Source organism: Ambystoma mexicanum, chromosome 1q (assembly GCF_040938575.1).
Source record: "Ambystoma mexicanum isolate Mex_15411 chromosome 1q, UKY_AmexF1_1, whole genome shotgun sequence".
Taxonomy (NCBI): Eukaryota; Metazoa; Chordata; class Amphibia; order Caudata; family Ambystomatidae; genus Ambystoma; species Ambystoma mexicanum.
This window is the reverse complement of record NC_090922.1, coordinates 639346699-639371362: the sequence shown is the minus strand read 5'-3', so window position 1 is coordinate 639371362 and position 24664 is coordinate 639346699. Positions and strand designations below refer to the sequence as shown.

At 47.3% G+C, this 24664-nt stretch overlaps 1 protein-coding gene and 1 pseudogene across 1 annotated transcript in view; both read right to left on the bottom strand.

Annotated features, from left to right (window-relative positions):
• GCLM (glutamate-cysteine ligase modifier subunit) overlaps positions 1-24664 on the bottom strand; it is a 428794-nt gene that overhangs the window by 4159 nt on the left and 399971 nt on the right. The window lies entirely within an intron of this gene.
• Positions 7591-9408, bottom strand: LOC138521778 (hippocampus abundant transcript 1 protein pseudogene; annotated as a pseudogene).

Below are 24664 nucleotides of genomic sequence, written 5' to 3'. Positions count from 1 at the left end.
CCTGAAGCTCGTCATTGTTGTGTCTTTGACTGCTTGTTTTTCGTGGACGATGAATAACCTCCTCTTCTTCTCAAAGCCTGATAGTCTCAGCCTCTTCTAGTCGCTTGGACAGCTCGGCTATAGCCTTGAGAGGAGTACGATGGCCTGCTGAAACCCCGGTCCCTGGATGACACAAATCGGGAATTTCCTGCTGCTCCTCGGAAGGGACGAAAAGATCGAAAACTTCTGCCGCTCTGTAGGCCTCCAAGAGAACGTGCAGTGTCTGAGTCTTCTTTCATGCCTTTTAAGGCCTCGTCCACCTTCTCCCCAAACAATTGCTCCCCTTCACACGGCATATCGAGCACTTTGTATTGTACCTCTGGCCTAAAATTCGTACACTTAAGCCAGGCTTGCCTTCTCAAAACCACTCCATTGTTTATTTGTTTGAAGCCTGATTCCGCCAGGTCTGCAGCGATATTAATTGAGTGGTTTGAAGCCTCTTCCCCCTCACGCACCAGCAACATAGCCGATTTTCTGTGCTCATCCGGTAGATGTTCCAGGATGGGGGCTAAACGATGCCACATTTCCCTGTCGTATGTCGCCATAATAACCAGTGAGTTGGCAGCCTTTACCGTCGTCGCTTCTACCGATAATACTTTCTTGCCAAAGGCATCCTGCCTCCTGGCCTCGTTGTCCGGGGGCTGGGGGGTGTGCATTTATGCTGTGACCTCGCCTTTCTTGCAGCAGCTGCCGATACTACCGATTCCGGGGAGGGCTGAGAAGACAAACATTTTGGAGTAGACTCCGGAGCTTTAAACTTCTTTTCCAGCCTGCCCTTAACCGCAGGCTCCAAAAACGGATGGCGCATGGTTCGTAACCCTTCTTGCCAGACGTGGTCTAGAATGGGGACTGAGAATACAGACTTCCTCCTCTTCCCCATATGATCAAACAAGAAGCAGTCTTTCTTTTCCTCTTCCGGGGCTAAGCCAAACTCGATACATGCCTTAGCCATCATTGCGTAGAAGGAACCAATGTCATCCGGAGGCGATGGTTGTGCCGGACTCCTTGGAGCTTCCACCTCAGCTTCCGACTCCCATGTCGGATCTCTTGAAGGGGACGATGATATGTGTGAAAAAGACTCTCCCCGTTCTGACTCGGACTCTGGTAACTCTCCTTCCTCCGGATCCACACTAACCGAACGGGCTGCTGGTACCCTGGCCGTGGAGCCGGACCTGGCTCGTCGTCAGCCGGCGTAGTAGGTACCACTGCAGGTGCACCAATGTGAGGTAACTTCGCGTCCAACCGGCTCAATAGAGTCTGCAATGTGGACAACACTTCCAAGGACAACACCGCCTGGGGATTCAGTAAAGACGATGTAACTGGAATACTTTGCCCACTCGAGACTGTCAACGAATTGACACCCTGTAATCCCAGATCCGTTGGGCCAACCACCGTTTAACGGTCGTCTTCCACAGATGATATAGAGAAGGCCGCTTCCTGTTGTATCAAGGCCTCTGGTAGGATCGGATCGTACACCTCCGGTTGCCAGCCCCCCGCAGGGGCCACCGTCGACGATGACAACTTCTCAATCGTCATCGTCTGAATCGACGAAGCGATTGCAGGAATAATCTGCGCTGATGGTAATGAAGGCGTCGACGACCGAACTCCCGTCGACGACAACGGTGGTTGTGGCGCAGACTCCTGAGGTGTTCCCGCCTTTTTTGAGCTTGATTAATGCTTCGACGAATCTCGACTCGAGGATGACCTGTGATGGTCTCCCAAGGGGGTCTTTAACATATCTTTTCTCCCCTTTTTTGACGAGGAGGAAGAAGATGAAGCTTTCCCTTTTGATGACGATTCCCTCGTAGAATGTTTCTCAGAGGGACGCTTCTCCGTCGAACGTGGCTTCTTTGCCGGCAGCTCTGCAGATACAGAGCGGCGGGGAGCTACCAGGGATTTAGACCGAGGCCAAGCCATGTGTAGAGCCTACCTCCGAAGGAGGGTACGCTCCCACGCCGTCATTCAGCCACGTCACCAGACGTCTATTTTGGTCCTTCAGGGTCTTCTGTGAGAAGCCTTTACAAATCTCACAACTGTCCGCAGAATGATGAGGATGAAGACAATACAGGCAATCCATATGCCCATCTCCTTCGTAAACCTTTTTTAATCCGCATGTAGCACACGAACGGAACAACGCCTTTCCAGACATTGGGAAAGAAACAAAAAATGTACCTTGTAAAATAGTAGATAACACGAGGTGATCCCACTACTTTGGAGACGGTTGAAATCTGAAGGGAGCCGCGGGGGCGGGGCTATTTATACCACTACGTCCTATTGGGGCAGGCGTAAGCAGCCCAAAACGACGTAGATAGGACACAGAAGTGTCGAAATCTTTCCTATGGAAAACGTCTTTATAAATATACTGAGGGTTCCCAGCCTGACGACAGGGAATATTCTAAGCATGTGAATCCATGAAAGATCCATGAAAGATCCAATGCTGGAGAAACTAGTTTATGCTTCCGGTGGACACGAAGAGGGGGCCAGTAGTTACAAATACAAAATAAGCATTGGTAATGCCAACAGTTTGGGCTTTTGCATAGGCCTGGGAAAGGCACTTGCCAGGAACAGCCGTAGGGGTATTAACTGGCCCAAGATGGTAGCAGGTGCAAAATGGTGCAAGTACCTGGCAAATGCCTAATACATATACAAAAGCCCAAACTGTTGGCTTTGCAAATGCTTGTTTTTATCAAGACTTCAGTGAAGGACACGCAGAGAGCTTATAAATCGAGTGGCTGAAGGCAGACCGGTTAGACATTTTTATAACACCAGTAGCGAGTTTACAACTCCAACTAAGTCATTAACTCTCAGAAACTGCTTTGAAAAAACACTGGCAGGCACTTTGAATGCAAAGTTTGATGGTAAGCGAGCACAAAGAGTTCCCATGAGGAGGTATTTTGGGCATGGAAAGAATTGGCTGGAAATGGCCAGAGGGATTAGCATGTCATGGGCAGTCAATGGTGGCCACATAATCAAACACGTACAGGCTGTGCGTCTCTCCTCATGCCATTCCTCCCCAACTGTACCCTAATGCAATAGTTTCGGATTGTGACATCCAACAGCCCAAACTTATACAGCATAATTTATCATATATTTACAGTGATCATATGTTGCAGTCAGGGTGGATCTATTGATTTTACAATAAAAAGTTCTAATTTATAGATTTTTCCATCAGGTAACAGATATTTAAAATCATCCCAATTGGCGACCACAGAACGTTCCCCCTTCACCCTAACCGATACCTTTCTCAAACGGGTTTTGCCTTTTGAAATGGCTCTAGGTGCACACTTTGGAGTAAGACATTTTTCAATAAGCTTTTTTCGATTTACAAAAAGGTATGTCCACCTCTGTGTGCAATTTCGTTCCCTGAGCATTTATTGTGCGACTACCACCTAATGGAGTCTGAGAATTCGAAAGCTAATGCAGCTACCATCTTAGCATAATCGTTTTAGTTAGTCCAATAAAAGGTATGAAAACTGATTTTAAAACTGGACCAACACAGCACCAAATACTTTCTCTGTACATTAACTAGGCACAAAATTAAATCGAAGCAGTTCTCAGACGGTCACGCTTTTCACCGGAAGCAATGTACAAGGTGTAAATATGGCGCTGCTAATGCCCACTTACCCCGGATCCGTTACTGTGTAAGCACATAAGCAAAAGACATCTGCAATGTGCGTGTACACTTATGGTAGGTTACCCCTGAAGGCCTGGATTACAAGGCTAGCAGGGACTTACAGCGTGGTGGTGGTGCCTGGACCTTGATGCACCGAGAACCCCAGGAGCGCATTACTGATGTTTTTAGGATGTTATATATACAGGTGGGGGTGTTCTATGACCACCAGCAGCACAATGCCATTCCTCATCTGGTTCAGCTGCCAAACCAATGCCAGAGGAGAAAAAGATGTACTGGCAGGATGTTATAATGGATTGCCTAGTTTATACAGATGTGGGTGACTTGCCCAGCTTGTTTATCCAGAACAAGGTGGTGGTCTGTCAAGTTAAGGATTCTGTAATCATGAACAGATTGGGGAGGAAGAAAGACCCATAATGCTAATCAGATGGATTTCAATTTCAAAATGTTAATGTGCACTTTGCACTCGATCAGGCTCTAGAAAGCCAGAGATTAGTTCTAGCATTGTGCCACCCCCAACCGTAAAGGGTCTGTCGTCAGGGTAACTATTGGTTGTGGAGACAAACATTGCACACCATCTGGTGACTCCTGCTGAGACCACCACACCAAACTGTTCCTGATTAAATGGGGACTGGTATTAGGAAATGTCTAGATGCCTTTTGAGTGCCAAGTGGTACCCAATGAATAAGACCTTCTGGGAAGGGATTTGTTGATACTGAATGATTGGCCTGGGGAGAAGGTGAAATCCAAATACGCCCGGAGGGGAACTGAAGCCAGATTCATCCTGGAACCCGAGGATCTAGTCACCTATGCCTAGGCATCCTATCTCTGGACAGATGCAGATCCCATTCGGACAAAGGTGTGCAGCTACTACAGTCATCACTCAACGAATCTCGTGGACGGTCGAGAGAAAAGGCAGAACCTAATATTGATAATGCGGTCTGGCCCACACAAACTGGTGTGACTGTTGTGGGGTGGCCAAATGGGAATGTGCAAATATCTACTGTGCAGATCGATGAAGCATAGCTAACCCGTCACCTAAAGGGATGATCGAATTTGTGCCAGAATTACAATCTTTAATGTTTCTACGAGGAGGAAGATGTTGGGAGACAAAGGACCAGGATTGTTTTGAGTCCTGCCAGCATTATTTCTTTTCCACCACACATCCTTCAGCAGAACTATATCCTTCAGTAAAAATCTTGAATGTTCCAACTTCATAGCACTCGTTTGTAAAAGCTTCTGAATTTCCTATCAGAAATCTTGTGCGGCGGAAGGACAAGGTGGGGAGGAGGCAATGAGTAACAGGTTAGATGATCGCCTTGACCCCACCACAAATAGGGGCAGAATTCCTTGGTTATCAAAGTCCACAACCTTGTAAGAAAGGAAATCCTCGTTCTATTGTGACTTGAGGGGATGATATCTGCCAGTCTGACCCTGGACTTGGGACAGTGACAAGGTGGGAGAGAGGAGGTGGGGGAAGAGACACTTTGTTTTCTATTTGGGTAGTGGGAAGCATATCCTAGCATTCAACACTCCTGGGAGCAACTCTGGAGTCTGCAAATATTTGTAAGATACAGGAACACTCCCTCGCCCAGACATTGAGGGGGAACTATTGTTTTCACAGGCTGCTTGGAAATTGGCATCAAAGACACGGTTATTCATGCATCATTTGTCACTCTAGTGAGTTCATCAGGAGATATACGAAATCATTGCTGTCCATTAAAGCTAAATAGAACCCTAGCCTCAACAGCAGGAAGAGGTTTCGTTCTCAACAGCCAGGCCCGCTTTCGTCAAAATCTATGCACATTCTGTGCACAGCAGTGTCAAGGTGATTCAAGGTGAGCAAGGCCTTTTTCCAAAGAGTAAATAATATTCCAAACTTCTTAGTGCCAGTGACAGAGCATTCCCCAATTTTATCACCATAAAAAAGGAAGGAACAGACCCCAAGCCGCTGCCTTTGAAGGAATAGACAAAAGACAAGCATCTTAGGAGCATAGAGCCTGACTAGGTTTGTAATGTGTAAAGGTGCTTCTGATGAACTCTGGGACCAGACTGTGGAAAGTGTTGAAGTCATGCAATTCACAGAGGCCTTTACTGGAAGAGGGGAGAGGGGGTGGGGGGTGTGAAAATGAAAAAGAAAAAAAAATGAAAAAAATATATATATTTTGATAATTGCCTGAAGTGTGAGAAAAGGGAAAATGTCAGCAACTCAACATTAACGAAGGTGGTCCTAAAATGTGGCCTCTGGTCCAGAAAGAGGGTGGCATCCATCAGCTCCAAGTTTCTTACTGTGCCAGAGGGGTTTGGCAAACACCAAATTCAGCTGTCCATATTTTAAGCATATGAATGTGTAACTTAAGTATGACCAACCGGCATGATTTACGCTTTAGACCGATTCATTTTACTGAATTCATTCATACCAATGCACAACAGCAGTTCAGCCAATCAGGAAGCTCGGACACGTGGGGTTTATTCACAGGCATAAGCCCATGTTTAGAGTAGCCTGTGTTCAGTTCGGCCGACTCTTCCATGGGTGCCAATTTGGAGTAAAATCTTATCAGGGCCCTATTTGTAACCCAGCCATAGGAAACTAGTCTAGCCTATAGTTGCTTGCCCACCCATGCTCACCTCACCCCAGACTAACAAAATGATTTTAACATTTTCTTATTGAAGTGTTTTATTTAAATATAACCTTTAACACTGAAAAAGAAAATCAAAAACATTTTCGAAGACATTTCAATGGATTAAAATAAATATCATCCCAACATATCACCAAGGTATAAGTAAGGTATTTTCTAAAAATGTATATCTTAATACCATCTATATATCTTCCAACAGCAATAAATACATTCTAATAGAAGACTCACCCGTACGGAGATGTTTTTAGTTGGCCGCCTAAGGCAATGTATCTCCTCCCAAATATAAAACATTGCAGAGTTCAGAGCATTATCACCCGTATACATACAAGATCAACATTGATCAGATCGGACATTTCTTAGATCACTAAATATATTTCAATAGCCCTTTTTTTGTCTGCTTTTTTCACAAAAGAGAAGAGTTTAATATTCTGTACATGTCTGAATCACACATCTTTCCAAGCAACTCTTAATGATGGTGCAGTGATGTTAGGGGAGAAACAGGCATGTCTTCTCTGCCTACACAGACTGAAGCCTGGCAGGAAGGTTGCAGGTCTTCAACATGACAGACAGCAGGCCAGACCCTACTAAAATCAGACTCAGGACACAAGGGCGTCACAAGTAGTGTTGTAGAAATGTTCGAAAGTCGAGCTTATTCTTAAGCGTACTGAGCATTTCGCAAGAAGAGTTAATGGCATCAACTCTGTTCTTACTACTTGGTATAATCCTACTCTCCCTCACACCTGGAGGGAGGGAGACCGTCAGGAATGCGTCTTTCTCCTGCACACATTGTATGCTCCTCCAATGCATGGGCCACAGTGACCAAGCCTGCCTGGCAGTGGCGCTCATGGACCACATTCACTTCAAAGGGGATGGAAATGGGGAATCCATTGTGTGACACTGTGGGCCCTGAGCATTCTCAGTGGATGAAGGCACAAACAGGCCCCTGGCAAACCTACTCAAACGTGCAAATAAGAGCTGGCTATGCAAGAGAGACACAGGAAGTAGTCATCTTCCCAGAAGTGACATTCAGGAAAGATTCACCCTTCAGCAAAGACGGGACCCAGTCAAGTATATGGAACGGTTTGCATAAACCTCACCCACACAAGTGGCTTTTCCCTAGACATGTGGACACCAACATACAAAATCTTCCATGTTCTGTCACTCAAGCACCTTGATTTCTTGCATGCCCTCAGCTAGATTTGGATTTTGAGTTACTCTGCAGGCTTGTACTTCTTGCCGCAAACTGGGCTTCTGTTCAGAATGCAACAGCTTGCAGTTTATTTACTACAAAATATCTGTAACAGCGGAGTCCTCCGACTCCAAGGGCAGCTTAAGAGGAAGGTTCTTTGTGGGCTTGGGAGTTATAAGTTAACATTTTGCATATTTTAAATAGAAAGATCATCGTCTTCTGCTTTGTCACCGGAGAGACATTAGATTTGGCAGGTCACATTTCACACAAGAGAAGTTTCTCCAGCAGGCATCTCTGTTCCTTCTACGATGTGCCCGACACTTCTGGCACGCCATATAACTAGCACCTTTATAGGATTTTGCCCCATTTAAATTTTTCTATTTAGCTGAACGAGGGAGCAAGCCAGTTAATTTACCCTGGCACATCTGACAAAACTGCATCATAACCACGCCAATCTCCAGGTGTAGAGGTACTGGTTGGGTCAGGAGCCTGGACACAAGATTCACTCTTAGCTTTCATCAGACACCGATATCCTCCAAAAGGGGCTTCTTCCCATTTCAGCAATCGGCTTGCTTACTATGGGCATGGCTCTGCGCCCCATTGCTGTGTTTCTTGTGGGCCCCTAATATTGGGGCCATGCTCTGCTGTTCAGGGATGAAGAGAGCCACTAGTAGTGACAGCAGAACAGAACATGCTCCAAAGAGGAAAGGTGGTCCAGGAATAATACTGCTCTCGTCCGATGGGTTGGCCATGTTGGGTTTCACCGATTTATCCAGGGTTTCCACAGCTTCCAGCTCGTTGAGCTTCACATGGAACAGGTAGAAGACAAAGCCGTAAAGAGCTGGACCCAGCCCATTACAGAGGCTGCGGATCCCAGTTATCATGCCTTGCACCACACCTTGCTGGTCCGGCAAAGCATTCCTTGACACAATGGCACTGATAGCAGGGAAGGTAATACTTGACATTGCAGCTACAGCACCGGCTGCCCACATCATCCAAGGCTGCAACCCGAATCCGTACCATGCGAGTTGCAGAATCTGGAAGCCCAAGCCCAGCAGGATGGTGTTCTTGTTTCCTATGGAGTGCATCAGAATCCCCAGCACCACAGTCTGAGCTAGAATGGACAGGATACCCACCACACCGATAAAGAGCCACGGCCTCAAAGGAAAACCCAACCACCTGTCATAAGTAGAGGAAGATGCTGGAATACTGCCTGGCTTCCTGTAGGTAGGAGAGAAACACTGCGATGCAGATGAGAAGCACTGTGGATTCTTGGCCACCTCCTGCAGAGACGCAAAAGGATCCACCTGCTCCCAGGAGATGGGGCACCCCAGGACACAGGGCGCATTTCTTCAGGCAGAGACTCCGGCACCACCAGCAGGATGAAGCAGATGTTAAGCAGAGCCATGCGAGTAGCCAGCAGCACCAGACACCAGACCATATGCTGTGCTGCCCTCATGTTCCTGAGTAATGTCTGCAACATAAGCAGAAATCACAGAGAAGGTGACAGCAAACACCCCGGACATGGAGATGACGGCAAAGTACCACCATGGGCTGATCTGCATGAGGGGGATGGGCGCACACTTGAAAAAGACCGTAAGCAGGAGGAAGGACTTCCTGCCCCAGACATCGAACAGGGCCCCAATGAGAGGAGCACTTAAAAATGACAACAGACCCTTGACTCTATGTATGAGGCCGTTCATCAGGAATGTGTGTTGGGGAAAGGTTGTGTGTAGCACCGATAAAATGGGGGTGGCGAGTAGGCCCCAGGCGAAAAACTCCAAGAAAATAACTACCACGGCATGGTAGACGCTGGGCTCGCCAATTCACAGCCGCGGCCTGCCATCCTTGATAACTCTCCTCCCCAGCAGGGTGCTGCGGTTCGGTCTCTTCTTTTTCTCGCCATTCATGCTGCTTTGCCAGGTAGGGGCCATGCCGGGACGAGTGTGTGTGTGTGTGCCCGGTTTGAGTCGGGTTCTGTTAGCCCTTTGCATAAGTTTCTATTATCGTAGAACAGCCAGTCAATAAATGCCAAGATGTCTCAGCCTCCTGATTACAGAGGCGGCAGTTGCTCACAAAATGGCACTTTACTCCAAGCACCCAATCTCTCATAAGTGGGAAGTTAAACAAGGCGGAATTGCATAAAACATTTTTTTTTTTAAATAATACAAAAAAAACAACAAAAAAAAAAAAACAGCACCTTGGCATTGCGGACATGGCTAAAAGGAACATTAATCGGAAAGCTTTGTCATATATAACAAAACCATGATCTTGTAGCCAATATTGACATATTGTTGGATCTGTCCCACACTATTGTGTTTTCCTTAATTTCCTTCCCTGCACGTTCCAAAATCAGTGACAGTCAGTGCTCCAGATAAGATTTTGGATAAGATTTTGAAGTGGGAGTATTTTACTCCCTTTAAAAAAAAAAAAAAAAAAAGGGAAATTATTTTTATGGGAGTAAAATCAAGTCTCATCCCCAATGTGACTATTTTATAAACAAGTACAAATATGTTCAACAGTAAAACAGAAATATTTTTGTAAGAAATACTTCTTTGCACAAAGTTATTCATGCGCATTAGAAGATGCATGTGCCTTCTTCCATAATTATAGTGGTTTATCTCTGTAGTACTACATGAACTACTGGTTCAAACACATCCATGGATCTGTTTGGGTGAAAGCAGAGGCACAAGCTCCTATATGTCCATTTCCCATTTTTTATTGGAAGTTTTTTTACTCCCCATTTTTGTTTTTTGGGAGTATTTGCCTATTTTCAGGGAGTCAAAGTGGCCGATGCAGCCCTTACCTGTACGGCTGGACTTAGTGATAGTAAAACCAATATTCTAAGAAAAATTGCATAAATCACTCAACCAGTCCCTCAGGACTCCTGAAGATTATTTCACATTCATGCAATTAGTAAAGATCGAGTACATTGAAGCACAATTCTCTTTTACCTTTAGTATTTTTTAAACAGAACATGCTACTAGCAATTTTCCTCTGGGTAAGTAAAGAGGTGAGCCCCAATTCACTACATACTGCTTCTACAGGAGTAGAACAATATAGACCAAGTGCTGAGCGCCAACAATGCCCTCGAGAATTTTCAACCATGAAGTTTCTTTATTCATGAAGATCTCTAGGGCATATAGTGTGCAAGGCACTAAACTGGTTCAATATATTTGTAATAGACCTTCCACCGAATATCCTCTGTTACAGTTAATAAAGCTCTTCACAGCATTAAACTTCTGTATTTTTGTTGTGACTATTTTAACCAACAAGGAAGAGTTAAGAGTGAAAGAAAGTAACTCCTAAATAAGTATTTCTTCACAACTTCAATAGGTTCCTCATTGGTTTTACAGATACAATTATTACACTTCCTTCTTCTTTTGGTTTAATAAACAATCTTAGTTTTCTTCTGATTAATAAATAGATGATTATCAATAGAATATTTTTGTAAAGCATTCAAACTGCACTGGAGTCCTATGGGTGTTCAGTCAAAAATTAACCTATCATCCGCATAGGACAACCACGCAATGTACTGCAAGCCTAATCGAGAAAATTGAGGAAAATGAGTTTTTTTAGCTAATATAAATCATACATGTACAAGTTGTACGAGAGTAGGGGCACGTGTACAACTTTGCTTAAGCACATGCTATGTCATTATAGGGCTAAGTAATCCCTCTGTATTCGCTCTTAATTGTACATCTGTGTCTGTATAAAGGGCTTTGATCAAATATAAGATCAATGGTTGAAATCCTCAATGCTCAAGCGTTTCCCAAACCAAATTATGATTGACTGTGTCGAAGGCACCCAAGTAATCTACAAAACAAAAAGGTAATAAATCACTGTTCCTTAAATTCAAAGCAGAACGAATCAGGCAGGCTAATACACCCACAATTCGAGAGCGTGTTAAAACTCTTCCTAAAATCCGATTGTGGATTCTTAAATATATCACGGTGAGCTATTCAATTTGTCCAATAACAATTGTGAAAATAGCTTCGAGCAAGAATCCACAATAGCGAGTAAACCATGGTTTGAAGTTAATTCTCAAAGACTCTTTTTATACATATGAATTCAAATGGATCTTTTCCAGCTAACCGGTATACTTCACATTGTTTTAATCAAAAGAAAGATTTTATAGATGACAATCGTCCAATTTTTATGGTCTTTTAATAAGAACATTTGCTAAACTATCTGGGCCAGGAGCCCTAGATGGTTTAAGCTTATAAATTAACAATTCCATGCCTTTAATAACAGAGAAGATCAAGAATCTTCTATTGCCATGTAATCACATCGCAAATAATTGGTGGAAGTTGGGACATTATATATGCCCAGAATGTATTCGATCCAAGAATTTTCAGATATAGGATTAATTTAATTCTTCACAGCATGGTTAGCGGAAAAGCACTCCAAAATGCATGTGAATCAGAGTTCCCGAAGGGAGCTAAACATAATATGCCATTGAGCTGATGCAACAGACCCTTTGTGTACTCTGATCCAATTTTCATAATTGGGTTTAAGATCTGCAATGATAAATAGTGCTTCTAAAGCATCAGAAATATCCTTCCTGGCACTTCTAATGTCCCTCAAGTTGCAAGACAATAAGACTATTGTACTAAAAGTGCTAATTTGGCACAGATAGGGGGGACGCACCTACCAACATCCGAGAGCAAAGAAGGGGGATGATGGGGCACCTTCTGGAGGGGGTGGGGGGGGACACAGGTACACTAAAACCCACAGTCACACCAGAAAAGACGACCTCACTTCGAATGTTGGGGGAAGAGATGCATTGTGTGTGTACCGTCAGCCCAAGGGTTCCTTATATAATTAGCACAAGATGGGGAAAAATAATATTCCTGATGAACACATTTGTCAGGGAAATCCACAGGGCGGGCCCAGCCCGGCAAACCCTGTTCTGAAACACATGACCAACACTCTGGGGGCCAGGGAGGAGGGAGACTGAGCTCTAGATGAAAGTCACAGGCAGATCAAAGCAGCTAGGACAACACTGGGTGATGTAATTACAGGGCGGTCAGCCAATCCAGCAGTCACACGGGGTAGACAGGAAATGGATCTGAGCCAGTGAACCGGTTACATAGCCACCAGTGCCTATTGGCAGGTGGCTGTGCGAAAGGTACACTGGCCAGAGTGGCGTTCCTGGGAGAAACAATCAGATGGTACTGTGTTCCTGGGAGGTGGCCAGCCTTCAGAGTATCCACCACAGGGTTTAGAAAGGCCATTATCTAGCAGGTATCGTGTGAACGATTTCCTTCCCAACAGAAACACATTCTTATGGTGTGATCGGAGGACCCCTGAGTAAACTATCATAGATCTTATTTTCTATTAGCCTACAAGTAAATTTCTTGTGCAGATCTATAACTAGCCCAAACAATTTTTACTTCGCAGTGTAATAGTAATCAATGCATTCAAATATGGGTAATTCTCTGTCTAGAAGTCATTAAATACAGTGACTTATGTCTAAGTCATTAAATACAGTGACATCTCGTTCTGTCCATCTGCTCCATTTGTTGTTAAACTTCCGAAAAGTAATTTAAGACATTTCTTATCTTTGTAAATTTAACTACTATGTGGTCACTCGCTTGTGTAGGTATTAATTGAAAGTCAGAAACAATCAGTAAGACAAAATCAATCCAAGAATATTGGTACGGTTAGTCCAGGTAAAACCAGGATCACTGTTACAATCATCCTTATATAGCTGTTTGAATCTCAGAGATGAAATAAACATGCACCAAGTGTCAAACATACCCATCGAATCATTGCATTGCATTCATATTCAAACACTAAGGCTCAATTTGGATTCTTTGTCAAACCATGACCATGTTGCATAGTGTGCTTTTTTACATTAATAAAAGAACATGGATAATTAAAATCTCCTAGAATTATGAAATAACCACCAGAGTCTCTTAGCAACCATTCACACAACAGATACTCAAAAGCTGCAATGATCGAGCCAGTTTCTGCATTCCTAGTAAGATTATACACATTCAAAAATCCAGATCTGCTGTTGAATGAATTTAGGAATAGTCCAAAATCACTCGTATAGTCGGATTATAATAAGAAGGCATAAATTCTATTACAGATAATTGGTTTTTGGCACCAAATGCCACTCCTCCAGAGGGTCTGCCAATCGGATTATATTGTGCTTTCCTATGTAATATCTGATTACCAGCTAATGCATGTAAAAGCCATGTTTCCTGCAACAGAAATAAATCCAAAATCAATAGCTGAGTTTGTCCACTAGGATTCCAAAGAAATTACCTGAAACCTCTAGTATTAACAAGAAATAAAAACTTTCCATGTAATTAGGCAGTGGTCAAGATACCTCGTCAAACTCCTGCCCCTTCATACTGCCGATTACCATTTAAGTTGCAATATTGTAGTTAGAATTTACTGGCCTGAGCAGCACCCAAAGGAAAGATTGAGATGAGGACAACACATGCAGTTTAGGAGTGGGTTAAGTCTTAGTGGACCATTATTCTTTATACACAGAGTTTATTAATATGCATTATGTTTATCCAAAGTATAAGGAACAAGTTACTTACCTGTAACTGTTGTTCTCCAGCATGGGTCTGGCATGGATTCACATGTTCATGAATATTCCCCGTCGTCAGGCTGGGAATCCTCGGTAAAGAAAAAACCAGTATCAGTTTCGTTTCTGATCTGTCTTTCGTAGTAATAACCAATCACTGGTCTCTGCGTCATACTGACCACAGCCAATGACTGCCCTCTACCTAAGCACCGCCTCTGGCAGCCATCTTCAGATTTGGAAGCACGTGAAGTGGCAGTATGACCAAGTGAAGAGCCGCAGAGGGGTAGGCGGGAGGGTTCGCATGTGAATCCATGCCAGACCCATGCTGGAGAACAACAGTTACAGGTAAGTAACTTGTTCCTTCTCCAGCATGGGGTCTGGCATGGATTCACATGCTCATGAATAAAGAATACATAGCAGTACACACATGCACAACCACGGGAGTGGCAAAGGCTCAACATTAAGCATTACATCAAACTCAACATTAAGCATCTTACCTCCTCACCAGGCTCACCTCAGGCGAACAGGTTGCGCAGCACTGCTTGGCCGACCCTGGACTCCTCCCTGGAATCCCGGTCGACGCAGTAGAATTTCGTGAAGGTGTGCGTCGACCTCCACGTAGCAGCCCTGCATATGTCCAGCAGGGGCACACCAGAAAGGAACGCCGTGGTAGCTGCGATCGCTCTGGTGGAATGGGCTCTCGGACGGCCAGGCAGCGGTCGGTTTGCCAACCGATGACAGTACATGATACAGCCGGAGAGCCATCTGGAAATGGAAGCCTTCGAGAGAGCCTTCCCCTGATTGACAGGTCCAAAGTTCACAAAGAGTTGTGACGTCTTCCGAAAACACTTCGTGCGGTCCACGTAGAACTTCAGCGCTCTAGCCACATCCAGCGAGTGCAAAGTCCTCTCAGCCGGCGACGAAGGCGACAGGAAGAACACAGGCAACACCAAGGGTTCGTTGAGATGGAAGTCCGACGGTACCTTGGGCATGAAGGAGGGGTGCGTCCTGAGCACTACCCTCGTGTCGTGAAAAGTCAAGTACGGGGCCTTGCAGGAAAGGGCCTGGATCTCTCCCACCCGTCGTGCGGAGGTGATGGCCACAAGAAACGCTGTTTTCCACGACAGAAACTTCAATGGGGCCGAGTGCAGAGGCTCGAACGGAGGTCCCATGAGCTTGGTCAGCACCACGTTTAGCTCCCACGCCGGGGCCGGAGCCTTCACCGGCGGGAACGATCTGAACAGTCCCTTCATGAACTCTTTCACCAGACGATGAGACCACAAGGACGTCCGCCCCGTGGTTCTGGTGTATCGGGAGATCGCAGCAAGATGAATCTTGATGGACGCGTGTGCCAGTCCAGCTTTGGCCAGCGTCAGCAGGTACGGCAGTACCTGGGGAGCCGTAATCCGTAGAGGGTTAATCTTCTGTGCGTGGCACCAGACAGAGAACCTCTTCCATTTGTGTCCGTAGCATTTAAGAGTCGAGGACGCCCTGGCCTTTGCAAGAACCTCTCTGCAGTCGGCCGGTATGTCGTATCCTCCAAACTCTAGCGCTGCAGGAGCCAGGCCTGCAAGTTCAGCGACTTCGGGTCGTGGTGGAGGATGGCGCCTCCTTCCCTGGAGAGTAGATCCGCGTCCACCGGCAGCTTGATTGGCGGGGACGCTGACAAGTCCAGAAGGTCCGGGAACCATATCTGCCTCGGCCACGCAGGTGCGACGAGGATCATCCTGCACCGTGACCTCTTGAGCTGGTTGACGAGCCGGATTAGCAGTGGCAAAGGAGGGAACGCGTAGAGGAACAGGCCCTCCCAGGGGAACGAGAAAGCATCGCCCATGCTCCTCGCCTGGGGAAACCTGCTGGCGAACCTCCGGCACTTGGAGTTCATCGCCGTCGCGAACAGGTCGATCTAGGGTGTGCCCCACCGTCGGAAGAGGCGATCCACTAGATCCTGCCGTAGTTCCCACTCGTGGCACGAGCGCAGCTCCCTGCTGAGTGAGTCGGCGATGGTGTTTTTTATCCCTGCCAGATGAACGGCACCAGAAACATCCTCTGGGCGACGGCCCAATGCCACAGGTCCTGCGCCTCCTTGGACAGTGCTGGGGACCTGGTTCCGCCCTGTTTCCTGATGTAAAACATGGTGGTGGTGTTGTCGGTGAAGATCCTCACCACCTTGCCCTTGAGGGACGGAAGGAAGGACCTGAGGGTCCAGAACACTGCACGGAGCTCCAGGACGTTGATATGGAGGGACTTCTCCGTCGGGAGCCAAAGGCCTCTCGCGTGCAGATTTTCGGTGTGCGCTCCCCACCCTTCCAGGGAGGCATCCGTGGTCACTGTCTCCTGGTGGTCTGGGGTCTGGAAGTCCATGCCCGCCGTCAGATGCGCGCGGATGCCCCACCACCGGACCGCTCGGCGGAAACTCTCGTCGAGTGTGATCCTCTCCTCGAAGCCGCCCGTCGTTTGGATCCAGCGCGCGTCCAGGAACTCCTGCAACGGGCGCATCCGGAGCCTGCACATGGGAATGAGGTAGATGCAAGAAGACATCATTCCAAGGAGGGACTTGATGGACCTCACCTTGGCCGCGTCGGAAACCAACATCCGCTGTACCTTGCCCAGGATGGACCTGGTCCTTTCCTCCGACTGGGAGGCCAGAAGGGACACTGTGTCGAGCTTCGCTCCCAGAAACAGTGCGTTTTGCGCGGGTACCAGGTGGGACTTGGCGTAGTTCACGGAGAACCCCAGGTCCGTGAGAAGTTGGACGGTCCTTGCCGTGTGATCCACGGCGAGCTCCCTCGTCTTGGCTCGGATGAGCCAGTCTTCCAGGTAGGGGTAGACGTGGATCCCCTCGCGGCGCAGCTGCGCCGCCACCGGTGAAAGGCACTTGGTGAATACCCTGGGTGCCGACCGTAGTCCGAAGGGGAGGGCTTTGAACTGGTAGTGACGCCCTTGGACCACAAACCTGAGGAATTTTCGGTGCCCCTTTAGGATGGGAATATGGAAGTAGGCATCCTCCAAATCCAACGACGACAGGAAGTCTCCTTCCTCCAGCTGACCCAGGACGTGCTGGAGGGTGACCATCCGGAACTTTTGCGCCTTGATGAACTTGTTCAGACGTCGCAGGTCCAGGATGGGGCGCCACCCCCCCGTCTTCTTCTTCACGAGGAAGTATCTCGAGTAAACTCCGGAGCCCCGAAGCCTCTTTGGGACGAGTTCGATGGCGCCCTTCCTGAGCATCGCCTTTACCTCCAGGAGAAGTTGAGGGACGTGAAGTTCTTTCCTGGCCACGGGGGGGACGCGCGGACACCTTCTTTGAAACTCGAGCGCGTGGCCCCGGGCCAAGGCGTCCAGCACCCAACGGTCGGTGGAGATGGACTCCCACACGCTGACGAAGCTCGCCAGCCGGCCTCCCACCGGGGTGCTTCGGTGGGGGCCCGACCCCACGGCCGGTTCAATCCTGCTTCGACGAGGCTTTGCCGCCTTGACCTCCTTGGCGACGACGGCGGGGTCCGCCAGACTTGCCTCGTCCTCTGTAGGCCTCCTGAGCCGACGAGCGGGCCGCTTGACGGTAGGTGGAGAAACCGCCGCCGGAACTTTTGGAGGCGCCCTTGCCTCCGCTGCTCCGAAAGGGCGTCCGTCGTTGTTGCAGAACTCCAAGGGCCCGGGCCGTCTCGGTGTCCGCTTTAATGGCCTGAAGGGAATCGTCCACTGTTTTCCCAAACAGGTTGTTCCCATCGAAGGGCATGTCCAGGACTCTGGTCTGAACGTCTTGACGGAAGTCCGTAGCCTTGAGCCATCCACGCCGCCTAAGGCAAACGCCGTTGCCCAACTGGCGGAACCCAGTGTCGGCGATGTCCGTCGCAACGGTAATGGCGTGGTCCGAAGCCACCTCACCTTCCTGCAGGATCTCCAGGGCCTCTGCCCTCTTGTCGTCCGGCAAGAAGTCCAGCAGGGGAGCCAGTTTGTACCAGAGCTCCCTGTCGTAGCGGGCCACGATAGCCAAGGCGTTGGCCGCTTTAATCGTCGTCGCCGCAGACGAGATGACTCTGCGTCCCATAGCGTCCAATTTCTTTCCCTCGCTGTCCGGTGGGGAAGTCGATGTGGAGGCCGCACCCCCCCCCCGCTTTTTTCCTGGCCGCCGCGGAGACGACGGAGTCCGGGGTGGGCTGCGCCCGGAGGCACAGGGGGGCCGTGTCCGGGACCCGGTACTTCTTCTCGTACCGGTCTCTTCTAGCTGGCGTCGTGGAAGGGTTCTTGAGGAGGGTGAGGCCCTCATCCCAAATGTCGTCCAATAGAGGCACTGAGAGGACCGTCTTCCTCTTGGCCTCGCGCCGCTGATAAAGGAAGCCTTCCTTCTTCTTCTCCTCAGGGCAGAGTTGGAAAAGCTCGGATGCCCTGGTGATCATGGAGTGGAACGATCCAATCTCATCGGGCGGAGAAGCCCTGGTGGGAGGCGACGACGGTACATCCTCGTCGTATACCTCGTCGTCCGTACCCGTCGCTGCCGTGTCAGTCCCCGTATCATCCCCTCGGGTGGACGGGGAGGAGGGCTGGAAGGGGCGCGACGGCTGAAAAGGAGGCGGAGGGTGGATCCTTCTTTTCTTGGTAGGGGGAACACCAGAAGGTCCCGGTTCTGGGTCCCCCGACGGGAGAGGTTCCGTCGGCAACAGTATTCTCGTCCTTATCTCTGAGCATAAGGACTGTATAGCCAACAAAATGGCCGCCGAGTTGTCTCGCGGCGCTGGCAGAGGGGAATCCGACGGGCGATCAGGGGCCCCGTCGGTACCCTCGACGATGTCGTCGTCACCTGCGTCGGGATCCACCCCGACGGGTCGGTCTTCTTCCACGCCGAGGCCGTGGCTTAAGACTTCGACCAGCTCCTCCTCCGAGGTTGAGGCCGAATCTACGACGACGCCCTGCCCCCCCCTTTTTCTTCCCCACGGGGGATTTCACGGGGGTCCTATCGATGGGCACAAAAGTGGACTCCCTCCGAGGTGGCAGGGAGACTCTGAGCCCAGAGGTCGCCACCACTGGTGTAGCCTCCACAGGCTGAGCCAGGGCCGCCGCGACAGTTTCGATAGAGGGCTTGGCCGGATGGATTAAGGCCTTCACCACCTTAGGTGCGCTCACCGCCTTATCCTTGAGGGGGGGGGGACACTGCCTCGCTCCCCCTCCGCCTTCGAGCTCGACCGGGGCCTCTCCAGGAGCTTCGCCGGGTGCTCGGCCTTCCTCTTACCCGACCCCGAGCGTTGGCTCGTGGTTGATGGTGCCGGGGAGGGTGCGCCCTGCCTAGCGCCCGTAGAGCCCGACCGTTCGGCGCTCCCGGTGCCAGCTGACTCGCGGTGCTTGGCCTTATGTTGGACCCCCGTTGCCGGGGCGTCCTCAAAGGTCTTAGAAGACCGCTCGGCTTTCTTCCTCTTCTTCTCGCCGGACGGGCTCTTCCCTTCCAGCCAGTTGGCGAGACGTTGATGGCGGTCCTTCATGGTCCGCTCCGACATGTTGCCGCAAAACGCACAGTCCTTCTCCACGTGCGTCTTGTCCTCATGTAGGCAGTAAAGACAAAAAGAGTGTTCGTCCTCCTTGAAGACGTTCTGCAGCTGACATCCAGGGCAGACCCTGAACAGCTTTCCGGGCGTCGAGCTTCCCTTCTCCTGGGCCATGACCGGGCCTGAGAAACTTCTGGAGTCCTCCAAAAGCATAGCTCGACGAAATCTTCACCCTTGAGGGGCGCAGACGAATCCGACACGGGTCCCCGTTGATCGGATGGAGAATCGGTGGAGCTTGAGGCTCTTTTTGACCGAAAAAACTAAGTTTTGAGAAAAAACGTGAAAAAAATAGCACTAACGCTCGAGAGCAATAGCACGAGGATCCCAACACATGAACGTGCGGTAAAAATCTGAAGATGGCTGCCAGAGGCGGTGCTTAGGTAGAGGGCAGTCATTGGCTGTGGTCAGTATGACGCAGAGACCAGTGATTGGTTATTACTACGAAAGACAGATCAGAAACGAAACTGATACTGGTTTTTTCTTTACCGAGGATTCCCAGCCTGACGACGGGGAATATTCATGAGCATGTGAATCCATGCCAGACCCCATGCTGGAGAAATAGAATACCCCCATAAAATCTCTTAGGTTACATTTTCAGAATACCCGTCTAGTTTGTTCTTTAAGAGTAACAGGGATTAAATGTAATAAGTAACTACTTAATTACCATCCATTGATTGAAGCCTAAATGCTCTGCCACAGCTAACACATTGAGGTGTCTTGTCTTTCCTTTTGGTGAGAAACAGCACATTGTTGGATTGTTGGGTAGATTTTTGCACAACCCTCTCTAACCATCTAACCAAAAACAAAAACTACTTGTTTTCCTCTTCAGACCAGTGTCCCGATACTTTCAGCTCTCAAAGAAGGCAAACCCTTAATAGAAGCCAAACCGTCAATAGAGTTGTCCGCGGGCACCATCGCATCAAACTGTAGACCCCGGAAGGGGAATCCTCCCGTTACTCTGATCCTAAGTTTATAGAAAGGGCCATCCAGCCCTCTTATCTTCCCATCTCCCCCTTCATAATTGGTTATTTATAACGTATGGGACCACCTACAGTTCATGTAGTCCTGAATAAATTACATCCATAGCACACAATGCAGGACAAGGAGGGAAATGCATGACGATAAACTTTCCAACAGGGAAGTGTATAGTTGAACTAATACTGGACTCTTGGTTCGGAAAACGTATTTGAATTAGAATCCTTTATGGAGATGGGATCAGCAGTGACCTCCATGCATGTTACAGCTTTCTACAGCTGATAACAAAAATAATCCAGTGACTGTAGGGGGACATTGTTTTGGGCATTATGTTGGCCAGCGATTTACTTCGACCATCGTCCATAGCCCTCCAAATCAGCCAGTCAAGTTATGGGTAGACCCTAAACTATCCGCTTGAGGTGCACTGCTAATGGGAGGAGGTATTACATGAACAACCTTGGCGCAGACAAGCCAAAAGAAAATCCTTTAATTGGTAACCGTTTTCTAACCTGAATTGGAGGAATTTCAGTGGTACTTTTAATTGAATTGTGGAAGAGGGCCTTGCATATATAAAAAGGAACAACAAGAAATCTCCCGCTTGGATCAGATCAGTGATACTTGTGTCAGCATCTTCAATTTTGTTTGATGAACTCTTAAGGAATTTCAGGTCCAGGATAGTGCTCGACCTTCAGTTGGGCTTTAGTAGGAAGTACCTGGAATATATTTCCTGGTCTCATTCAGTGTGTGGCACACCTTGGAGATTTTTTGAAAGAGCTATTCCCTGGCTCACTCTTAGCCAGTGTTTGGTATTGGTCAAAAGTGGTACATTCTTTGATTTTCAGCTGTTATCCAACGTTTCCATAACGTAGTGTAGAAAGTGCCCAGTGATGGAATTGTCTTTCCTTCCTCCTACTGGGAGGCATTTATCTAGGAGGCTGAGTTACAGGTTGCTCTGGAGACTGACCCTTGGACTGAGGTCATAGTCCTGTATTGCCAGTGTGTTTTTCTTTCACTGCATCCTCCAATTTATGTACAGTGAGTTTGGGATTGAAAGGGCTGCCTACCTCCTACAGTAGATCGGGACTGCCCTTTGCTCAGCAAAAAGAGCAATAGGATTTCCTTTACTGTAATATGCCCAAAAACCACTTTCATGTATATAAACCTTCATTCATTTGAAACAAGTCTCTGCTGTGTCCACTACAATAATGATGGTATAATTTAAGTACTTAGGGGTATGGTTGACTAAGGTCAGACTCATGGATGAAAATATGAGGTGCCCGACAATGAACTTGAAAATGGATCTGGTGAGATGGAACGAATTGAAACTGTGCCTTTGAGGGAAGGTCAACGCTATCAAGAGGACTTCTGCTTCACGCATTAACTACATATGGAGTATGCTGCCTGTCCACATAAGGAAAACAAAGCTTAACTGAGCTAGAGGCTGTTGCAGAGCTTTTTATGGGAGCACAAACAGCCGTGCCTGAAGCTTTGGAAGCTACAACTCCCTTGTCATAGGTGTTTGGGAGTTCCAGGCTTTGCACTAGATCATCTGGCTTTTTCTTCATTCAATTTAATTCAATTTCTTGAAGAATCACCTGATATTTGGGCGCGAGCTGAGTCTGGCATGAATACAGTGCTTACTCCTGAGGCACTCTTGACAACTTGAACTGTCACATGTTGTGCATGCTCTCCAGCGACGGATTTCTTAAGGAAGACTTGGCGTAAACTGGAGGAATTGACTAAAGCAAATAACTCCTTAGCAGCTAGATCATCAATCTGGATGGATAAGAGGGTGCAGATTGATGTGAAGCCTATTTTCTGGCCACACTTGTTTTTAAGTGGAGTACAGTGGATTGGAGATTTATTTGTGGAGAGTGCTGGGGGACAATAATTTGACATATCCCCAGAAGTGTTGGGTTCAGGGCTTCCCTCTGCGAAGAAAATCATATTGAGAGATAGGAAGAATGTCAACTTTCCCTCATGGCTGATCTGAGTTGAAGATCTTCGCAAAATGTCACTGCTTGAATGAGTCATTCTGTGTAAGCAGAACATTTCATCTGTATGAAGAAATTTGGGTTAGGTTCTTAGAGCCGATGTAACTTAATATGTACTGTGTTTACCTGGCCTGTCTGTCATGCTATATGCTAAATACTTTAATACAAATGTGAATATAAACTGTTAGGATGAATTGCCTCTTCTCTTTCTTAAATATTGTTAAAGCCTCTTGGAGGGTCACCTCCAGGAGGCGTTTAAGCAATGGGTCATACAATGTGACATTTTCTGTTTGTACTTTGAAATGATTGGCAAGGTTTCAGTTGCCTTAACTGTAGTTGCACCATTTGCTAGCACAAGGATTTGCTCCAGTTTTCAAGGTCTGGTGAAGGATCAGCAGAAAGCCTTTTTGCGGCAGAGATCACCGATTCTGCTGTGGGTCGACCCAGCAAACATTGAGGCATCACTCAGACTCCTTGAGGAAAGGATCCGAGTAGGGAGTGAGCATTTCCAGTAGCTACTCTTCCAAAACACGGGCAAGGATTGGTATAGATGGTATCACCTGATTTTGCCGACAACGAGCACTTCAAAGAAATTCACTTTGATGCTATTACTTTGACATTTTTACATTTTATGTGCTTTTTTTTAGTAAGGGATAAAGGAAGGGTGGGGAGGTGTTTGGGATGAGGGTTGAGGAACGGGGATGAGGGGGAAATTACTTCAAAGTGTTTTCAGTCGGTGAAAGTACATGGAACTGTAAAGACAGAACAGATTCTCGGCTTGTCCATGTGGGTAAATAAACATTCTTTCTTGTCAGCAGTTGTTGGGGTTGAATGCTACAGGCCCTAGACATACTGTGTAAAGAACACATCAAGTGACCAATGGAATGATCCATAGAATGTCTTTTCATGGACAAGTTATTTAGTCAACTGCCATGGACACCTAGTCAACGAGTGCTTAGTTGACCAATGTTAGGTGTTGAATGTGGTTTTCTTTCTGGTCAATGAGATGAATGGTGATCCTTTCCTTAGCTAGCTTGTCCTCAACAAACCTGGATACAGGTCCTTAGAAATGGCATGCAAGGCACTTTCAGAAGGCTGCCTTTAAGGCAAGATACATTATCATTGAGCCAGCCAATTCCTGTGCCTAGTCTTCAGAAAAGAAAGCTTCAGTTTCCCACTATGTGCTGAGGATGAAGTGAGTAAATGCAGATTTTATGCTTTGGCCCACCTTACTGACATTCTTTTAGGCATAGTCCCTGAGGAGTGACTGGTTTTTCATTCAGTTTCCAAATCTGAGACATGACATCAAAAGCAATCCCCCCAAGCAGGAAAGGGGTTACCATTGGAGGTTTGATGGTGGAAAGAATGGTGAACATATCTATGGCCAGGGGTATGGCTTTCAAGGATATCTGTTCCTCAATCTATCAGTATTATTAGTTGATGTCTGATCTAGGAGTTACTCCTTTTTTGATGATAATAGTCTGTTGAGGAAAGAACAAGCAATACATATCAGTGACCAGGCAGTATTACAAGTGTTTATTACTGATAGATTGATGAACAGATATCATTGAAAGCCATACCCCTGGCCATTCTGGATGGTGGAAGGCAGTGATTAGAGTGGGAGCAAGCTAATCGAAAGAGCGATTTTGTGAAACAATTGGAGTTGCATTTTTTGTCTGCTGACTCATCGACGCATACATATTCAGGGATTCTGATGAGTAATACAAGGGGCAACCAGAGGGAATTGTTTCCTTGCCACCTACAAGAACACATTTTCTACACATCTTTTGCCCCTGAGGAATGTCCAGCTAGTAACAGTTTTATAGGACAGAAACTTTTATAAAGGTCGGGGTAATATAGACACAGTGGGAAAATATGCGGAAATAACCATCACTGTGTTAGGTCAAGTTATTGCTACTGACCTGTGTATCTGTATTCTTATTTGTATTTGTATGTATTCTAATAATGTATTGTGTTTAATGATTTTAATGTTTTTTTGCCATGTTTTTGACATGATTTAGCAGGTGGTTAGACTTGCGATCTGATGTATTAATACATTTTGACATGCGTTTTATATAATGGACATTATTTTTCGATCTAAGTGCTATCT